At 41.2% G+C, this 7,306-nt stretch overlaps 1 long non-coding RNA gene across 1 annotated transcript; it reads left to right on the forward strand.

The window, feature by feature from the left end:
* Window positions 1-255: 255 nt before the first annotated feature.
* LOC118242002 lies at window positions 256-3,393 on the forward strand. The gene is made up of 2 exons (XR_004776486.1): window positions 256-670; window positions 2,254-3,393. It is a non-coding gene; the product is annotated as an uncharacterized LOC118242002 (long non-coding RNA).
* The last annotated feature ends 3,913 nt before the right edge of the window (window positions 3,394-7,306 follow it).

Genomic DNA, 7,306 nt, shown 5'->3' on the forward strand with positions numbered 1-7,306 from the left:
AGTTAGTAAGAACTGAAGGTATAAATAAAAATGTCTGTCTGGTGTGTGAAAATTTTTGACGATGGGAGAGGAGGCAGAGCTTACACACAAGGCAGAGAGCGAGAGAGGGAGAGAGAGAGAGAGAGAGAGAGAGAGAGAGACAGAAGGAAGGGTGGGGATAAGGGTGTCGAAGAAGGGGGAGGGAAGAAACCAAAGAGAGGGGGAGGAGGGAGAAACAGAGCATTCACAATTTTCATTCAAACTGACACAGCCTGCGTGTCCTGGTTTGCACTTCCCTCTCTCTCTTTTACACACAGTCGTTCCACACACACAGTCGTTCCGCACACGTACGGAAACACCAGACAGTCTGCAGCTAAGTTTACAGCAGGAGGACGGATTCGGAAAAATGGAGGGGGGGAGACAGAGAGGTCAAAAACGAGAAGCGACTGCGAGAGGCACGCGGTTGGGAAAACGCTGTGACCTGGGCAAAAGTGAGGACAGAAGAAAAGAGGGGGGAGCATTTGAAAATAGGTGAAAGAGGGAGTAGGGGAGAGAGGGCAAAGGGAGGAATATGCTGAGATGGAGGAATGCAGGGTTGGAACAGCACAGCTCCACATATAGAGGGGGCAGAGAAAGACGGAGTAGGAGTCAGACTGGGTGTATACATCTGAGCTCTCTCACCGGGGCTGGGGTAAGTGCATTCTACCTGCTACATTTTTCTTGATGTCTTCTTTTTGTGTTTCTTCTTCTCACTGCTTTCCTGAAATTTATATGCCTGACATGTATTTGGTACATAATGCCTGTACTAAGGGTTGCAAAAGATTTTGTATTCGGAGCCATTGTCATGCCAAGAGACAGCTTTCCCAACATGATTCAAATTTGATTTGACATTTGTGGCAAGTGTTGCTTATGTGGTTGGACATGAGTGCAGGAGGAAGCTAATGTGATGTTATCCATGAAGGCATGCATGAGCCTTCTATCTGCATGTGTTCCTATGATAGTTAACGCCTGGGAAGTATATAGGACTTAGCTTTACTCTCTGTAGTTCTCCATGAATTATAACATTCAGTTTACATTTCTGAGGTGTAATTACAAATACAGAGGTTCCCTCACTATGAATTAGGCACGTGCGTATTGTGTGCATGTTTGTGTATGTGTTCTTATATATATGTGGGATTACCAGGTGGTATCAATCTCTATGGGAGTGAATAGCAATTAGATTAAAGTATTGATCCAGTCTGGACCAGGTAGACATAGACCCAGTTGCCCAGACAGGGGGGAGGGCCATCACCACTCACATGACCATAGACAGCTTCATCAATAACTGTCTCTCACCCAGAGCTAAAGGACCAGCAAAGACCAGCAATTGGAGGCCTCTGCCCTCATTAGAAATGACCAAATATTTTAAATTAAATATTTGGTTTAAAATGACCAAATATAACACACACAAGGCTTTGTTTTATCCTCCATATTCACAGTACATCGGTGCAGACCTGCTTCTTTCAGTGGCAATGAAATGCAAGTTTAGAATTTATTCATAGGTATGGTAGTAATTGCGAGTTAATTAATGTTATATAGCTTTGATATGTAAAGGTATAGTGATACATATAGAAAATCATTTGTAACACTATCAGATCTCTAGGTTATCCTTGGGAAAAAATTGCATATATGAACACACATATACAAATGTATGTGTGCGTAGCACAAAAGACACTTTTATAAAAATGCGCATTCTGGATGTTTCTAGGGCCGAAATACATGCACAGACAAAACTGCACTCTGTTAGAGCAGCAGTCCTCCAAAACGACTGTGTCTCCCTTGAACTTATTCACCAGAGGGTCATGAGTTCAAGTCCCAGGTGGAGGGGGAGGACTGTCTCGGTAGTCTTATTCTTCCTGAGAGACCCTTCCCCCGTCCCCCTGTCCCTCTTATGCTCAGCCACTACAGCAACGGCTGGAGATATACATGCACATTGAGCAGCTCAAACATGTCTACTCCAGGCCAAAGGATGAGAACAGAAATTCCATGTTACTTCTCTCCCTTAGCCCACAACTCACACTGGCATTTAAAGCAAAGGTGTCAGGAGTAACTTATCAGCCTCATGCAGATCGACTGCATGCATAATAAGTGACAATATAATCGTCAGCAATACCTGTTCTTGCTTTGGGTGTATACATGCTAAATGATTCAGGTTTCTTATAAACAATATGTGTGTCCACGTGTGTGTGTGTGTGTGTGTGCGTGCGCGTGCGTGTGCGCATTTTGATCCTGCAGACAGACAAACGGACAAGCGTCACTGCCAGACAGCCCCTCTTTCATAGGAAATGAGGCCCTTTGACCTTTGCCATTCAGTCTGTCTGGAAATGCAGAGCCTGGAATCGATCAACACCACCCTGTACCCCCACCCCCACACCCGCCCAGACATGCACTCTCCACCTCCACTCCTTTGGACTCACTCATTCCCGCCCTCCTTCCCTCCACCCCCTTCCATTTTTCTCTTTCTCCGCAGAGAGCAGCATGCCCCCTTCCCATTCCTGCTCACCCTTGCCCCCACGCTCCCATCCCCCACTATCAGATAATAGGCCCCACAGTGCTTATGCTACATTTTCGTGCTCGGGCCCCTTTACATACGACCATGCGGCGACAGCTTCCAGCCTCAAGGCAGGATCGGGTGTACAGCACTGGAAAAAACATTGAGTAAATACTCGATATGCTATGAAAGAATAGTGCCATGGACCCTGTGTTTAGTGCACAAGAGTTAAGCATCATCTACTGAATTTTGCACAACATCAATTTTGTGACAATGTTAGTCCTAGGTGACGTGACAATATGGACATTTAATTTAATTGCACATCTTGAAGATGAGCTTGAGTGAGTAATTGTATTTAAACCTGCGTTTTGTTGGGTTACCCATGCTTGTTTGAGTTTCTATATTTAAAAAAAAAACAGCCACAGGCGAGTCACAGTGAACATTCAACGCTGTCGGTGAGTTTTGAAGTGAGAGAAACCATCGAGTGTTGAGTGTACCCTGCCTCTCGAGCTCACGCCTACCACCCCAGCTTCACGTGCTGTAGCAATTACATGTGCAAAATCCCTTAGCCGCTGAGCTGGCCAAGATGGCCGCTGGAATGCCTCCAATGGCATCACCACTGCCAGTGGAGCCAAAGACACTTCATCCATTCCCATAGCTCAGAGTCCCGATTCACATTCATTGCTGTCGGTGGGTTTTATCAGGCTGACTCGCCGAACAATGAATGAGAAATGTGGTCTTCTGTTATGGCTCATCGCCTGCTGTAATAGCCCATGTGCTTGGGAATTACAATTCATTTGTATTCTTTCATTATTTGAAATGTGTTTCAATCTATATGCATCAAAGTAGGTCAATAAATGAGAAATCTAAATTAGAACTTTGAATGCTTTTCGTTGTCTTTTTTTTTTTTCACTGCGTATGTTGTGGTTTCTGCAAACAAGGCTCAGTTCCTTGTGCACAGAGATATTGTTCATATATATTACATTTGATTCTGTAGTTCCACAAGCTGACCCCGGGAACCAACAATACCAATCGATCTGTCATACCGATCTGTCTGATCTTCAGAGACAGAGAGCAGGAGAGTAAACATTAGTTACAAGAATGTGTCCCTTCCTCAGGCTGTATGTGTATGTATGTGTGCATATTCGTGGGGAGTTGAGGAGGTGCAAGCACTGCTAAACAAGATCCAGCAAGTGTTGCGTGTAACTAGAACAGGACCTTAAGACGCATTCAGTAACACCCGATTGAGCGAATAAGCAATGAATGCTGGAACTAATTAGAGGAACACTTGAGGGTCCCCTTGGTGTGGAGAGGATGAGCTGCAAGCAGGCCTACAGATATGGAGCACGTTTAATGAATGAAGAGGCATGTCTTGGGGCTCTGTGACAGGGGCTGTTCCCACACTGCAAACAAGCTGCTTGCAATGTCTTCAACATGGTGAGTAGGTGCAAGCCACTAGAGAATGGCAAGAACAAAAGGAAGAAATCAGAACCCTCAGCCAATTACCAACACAATGGCTATATTAATAGAATAACCACATTCATAGTGCTCATTGCAGTATCACAATATCTACAGTTGTTTAGCAGTGTGCATGAATTGAGCTAAAATAGACCTAGAGTCTGTCCTGCCTTCGAGAGGGTAAAGTCTTTAACCAACTTCATTATCTTCCATGTGCCATAACAGCCAGTGGGGTCATCAGCCAATTACAGGCTGACTTAAACAAATGGATTGACCTGATTGGAGCTAAGGTGGGGCAAAACATGCTAAAAGAGACTGATTTAGGGGAAGGGGATATGTGCCCTGACTGAAGACTGCTCCATAATTTGTGGTGAGAGACGGACACAGAGCTTTTTTCAGTAACCCTGTTCATCATTAGACCGAGACAAGGTCTATGCTACAAACACATAATAACCTCACTCTTATAGAGCTTAAGCTACATATCTTGCCACAACTCTTGCATTGCCTTTTAAGACCCCACATTCCAATGTTCTTGTTATTTTCATTTCTCAAGTTTATCTTCATTTCCTTAATCTCTGTTACTGATTTATGTTACTTCTCACTCAATTTGTCTCTCCATTTTCCAGAGATTCTCTCTTTCTCTTTCTATATGTCTGCCTCTCAAAGACAATCCCCCCATCTCTGAAAGTTTCTCTCTTTTCTCACATTTAGTCAGCTCACTCCATTCATTTGCATCATACATAAATCATTCAGACCTCCACTCCATCCATTTTTTCTCTCCTTCATGAAGACTCTGGGAAAAACCTACAGAAATGTTGTAGGGTCTCCACAATGAGCAACTAGGGCATGTAAGGATGAAGTTCTTTAAAGATTTTTTTTATTATGGCCCATTTTATTCCACAATTCAAACAAGGTAACATTTTTATATATTGTCCCTTTCACACAACTTACACATTTAAACTGATTTAGAACATCTATTTTTAATATGAAGTACCATGTATACTCTAAACAGTGGTGTTGGTTTTATTTCAACTATGGGGGGGACACTGATCACATCACTCAAAATAACACATTATAAGAGTAGCATGAGCACGAATGTAAGTGCCAGTTTTATACCATAATTTGTTTGCAAATGGCTGATGTGATTCTTGCAGATTTTACAGGCCACTTTTGTAAACACAGCAGTTTACAAAGAATCAAAGAATCCCAAGGTCTCTTTCCGTCCACCCCTTACCTTTAAACCTAACAAAGTTCCTAGACCAATCATTAGAGCAACATAATCTGTGAAAACAAACTGATAAATATCTAAGGTTTTTTTTAGCTGCAGCACAAAGCATTCATGCTACCTCCGGTCAGTAGTGTGTTGTGTTGGGTCTTTGCCAGCTTGAGTGAACCACCAAGCAGAGCAGTGAGGAAACCATACTCTTGGAATGTAAGCCTCCTGCATATTCTAACCACTAATCCTCCCTACTACCCCATATAGACACATATGTCAGTGACCGCCTAAAATTAGAACCATTCCTTCTACTCCAGGCAGCAGCAGAAAAGCTTGAAAACAATAAACAAAGATGACAAGATTTAACAGGGACTGAGCAGCACACAAGCCTAGAGACTCCGAGAGAGACAGCAGATAAAAGTTAAGCTTGTCACTCTACAGACATTACTATCCAAGTAGCAGAGTTTTTTTTAAATGAAATGGAGATGCAGGAAATGTTTAGAGGTCCTGGGCTCCATTTTTACAAGGGTTTTATAACACATCAAAATCTTGAACATATAGCACACAAACCACTCATTAGCATGTACATTAAAAGTCAGCAAATGATTGGCAGTTTTTATTGACCAATGAGACAGAAAGGAAAGGCTTTGAACACACACAAGGAAGCAGGACCTTTGGCATGGCAGGCACACAGTCATAACTCTTCCCATAGCCATACTACTAGAGGTCATCTGAACATAAAACAATGCTGACAGAGAGTGAACAAAGGGGGGAAAAAAACACATGGCTGGAAAGTACATATCAACAACAGTTCTCTCCATTTGTTTCTGATACTACAGGCTAATGTAAACTCCATAATCAGAAATCAGAAAGGGGGCAGGGGGGGAATCACATTTTCTGAATAGCTGAACATGGAACAGAAATAAAGACCTCAGTTAGGTTATTGGTTGGGGATACATAGCTTAGTGAATTATGAACTAACATTTTAAAAATAGTAAAAAATTAATACATGAATGTTAATTTTATTTTAGTAATTTTCAATTGTAAACATCAGAAATTGGTTTTATATGCAGTTGGTAGTACTATTTTCACTAAAAAATGTCATTTAGTATAATTATTATTGTTTCAAGCTTATTGATTTATTGCTTTGACACCTCTGCCCATATACACAATCTACAAAATGTCATTTTTAGTATTCTGTTTTGACTTGGTTTTCAACGGGATTTTTACACTGTAAAAAAAAAAAATTTTATTAGGCTGAAACTGCTAAAATAAGATAGAGTCCAAGTGTAGTTTTAGAATTAAGAATGGGGTAAAACTCATGTTACTCTGAATGACGGATACGATATCTTCTCAAGGAATGTTGATAAATAGTTGCTTTCACTGCACGCAAAAAGGCACAAAGAGGCTCGAAGAGAACAAGCATAACCGCATTTGAAGGCTATATTTATTTGGTGATTTTTATTTTATCTTAACACGATGTGTATTTAAGCTGGGAATACAATATGGTCAATGTCAAGCGTTCCAGAACAGGCCAAAAAAGATATAGTAGTCTAGGTTATATAGCCTCATGCAATAATGTGCATTGCATCAAAATACTGTATTTTTAATACGTTATTTTGTGTATATATACATATATTATAGGTCTATATTCATATACGGTATACCAGAAAGGTCTTCGGCACCATCAACAAACATAATGAAACCTTTCAATAATAATGTTAATGAGTAGCATATCTCACCTTGGCCTACTTGGCCTCTGGACCACGCAATTTGTCGCGTCATGCGCGCTCAGCTACCGTTACCTTGGGCGACAGAAAGCGGGAATCAGGAAGAGAACATCGACTTGACAGAAGAATAATACCAAAACATAAACGTATGTAAAAATAGATTTTTTTTCCCCCCACAATGCAAACAATTTAGCTATACACGGCGGTGTCTCGTTTATCTTATCTGTTGTTCCATTACTTCACTCACAGAATTTGCCTAATTTTAAGGTCGCTAACAAGCTTCAATTTAAATAATTTACTCATGGCGAATTTCGATTTTTAGTTGGATATATGTAATATGAATGAACTACATGTAAACCTAACTTCTCTTGATTCTAAATCTGAAAATTCTCT

The sequence above is a fragment of the Electrophorus electricus genome, chromosome 1 (genome assembly GCF_013358815.1).
Source record: "Electrophorus electricus isolate fEleEle1 chromosome 1, fEleEle1.pri, whole genome shotgun sequence".
NCBI classification, from domain to species: domain Eukaryota; kingdom Metazoa; phylum Chordata; class Actinopteri; order Gymnotiformes; family Gymnotidae; genus Electrophorus; species Electrophorus electricus.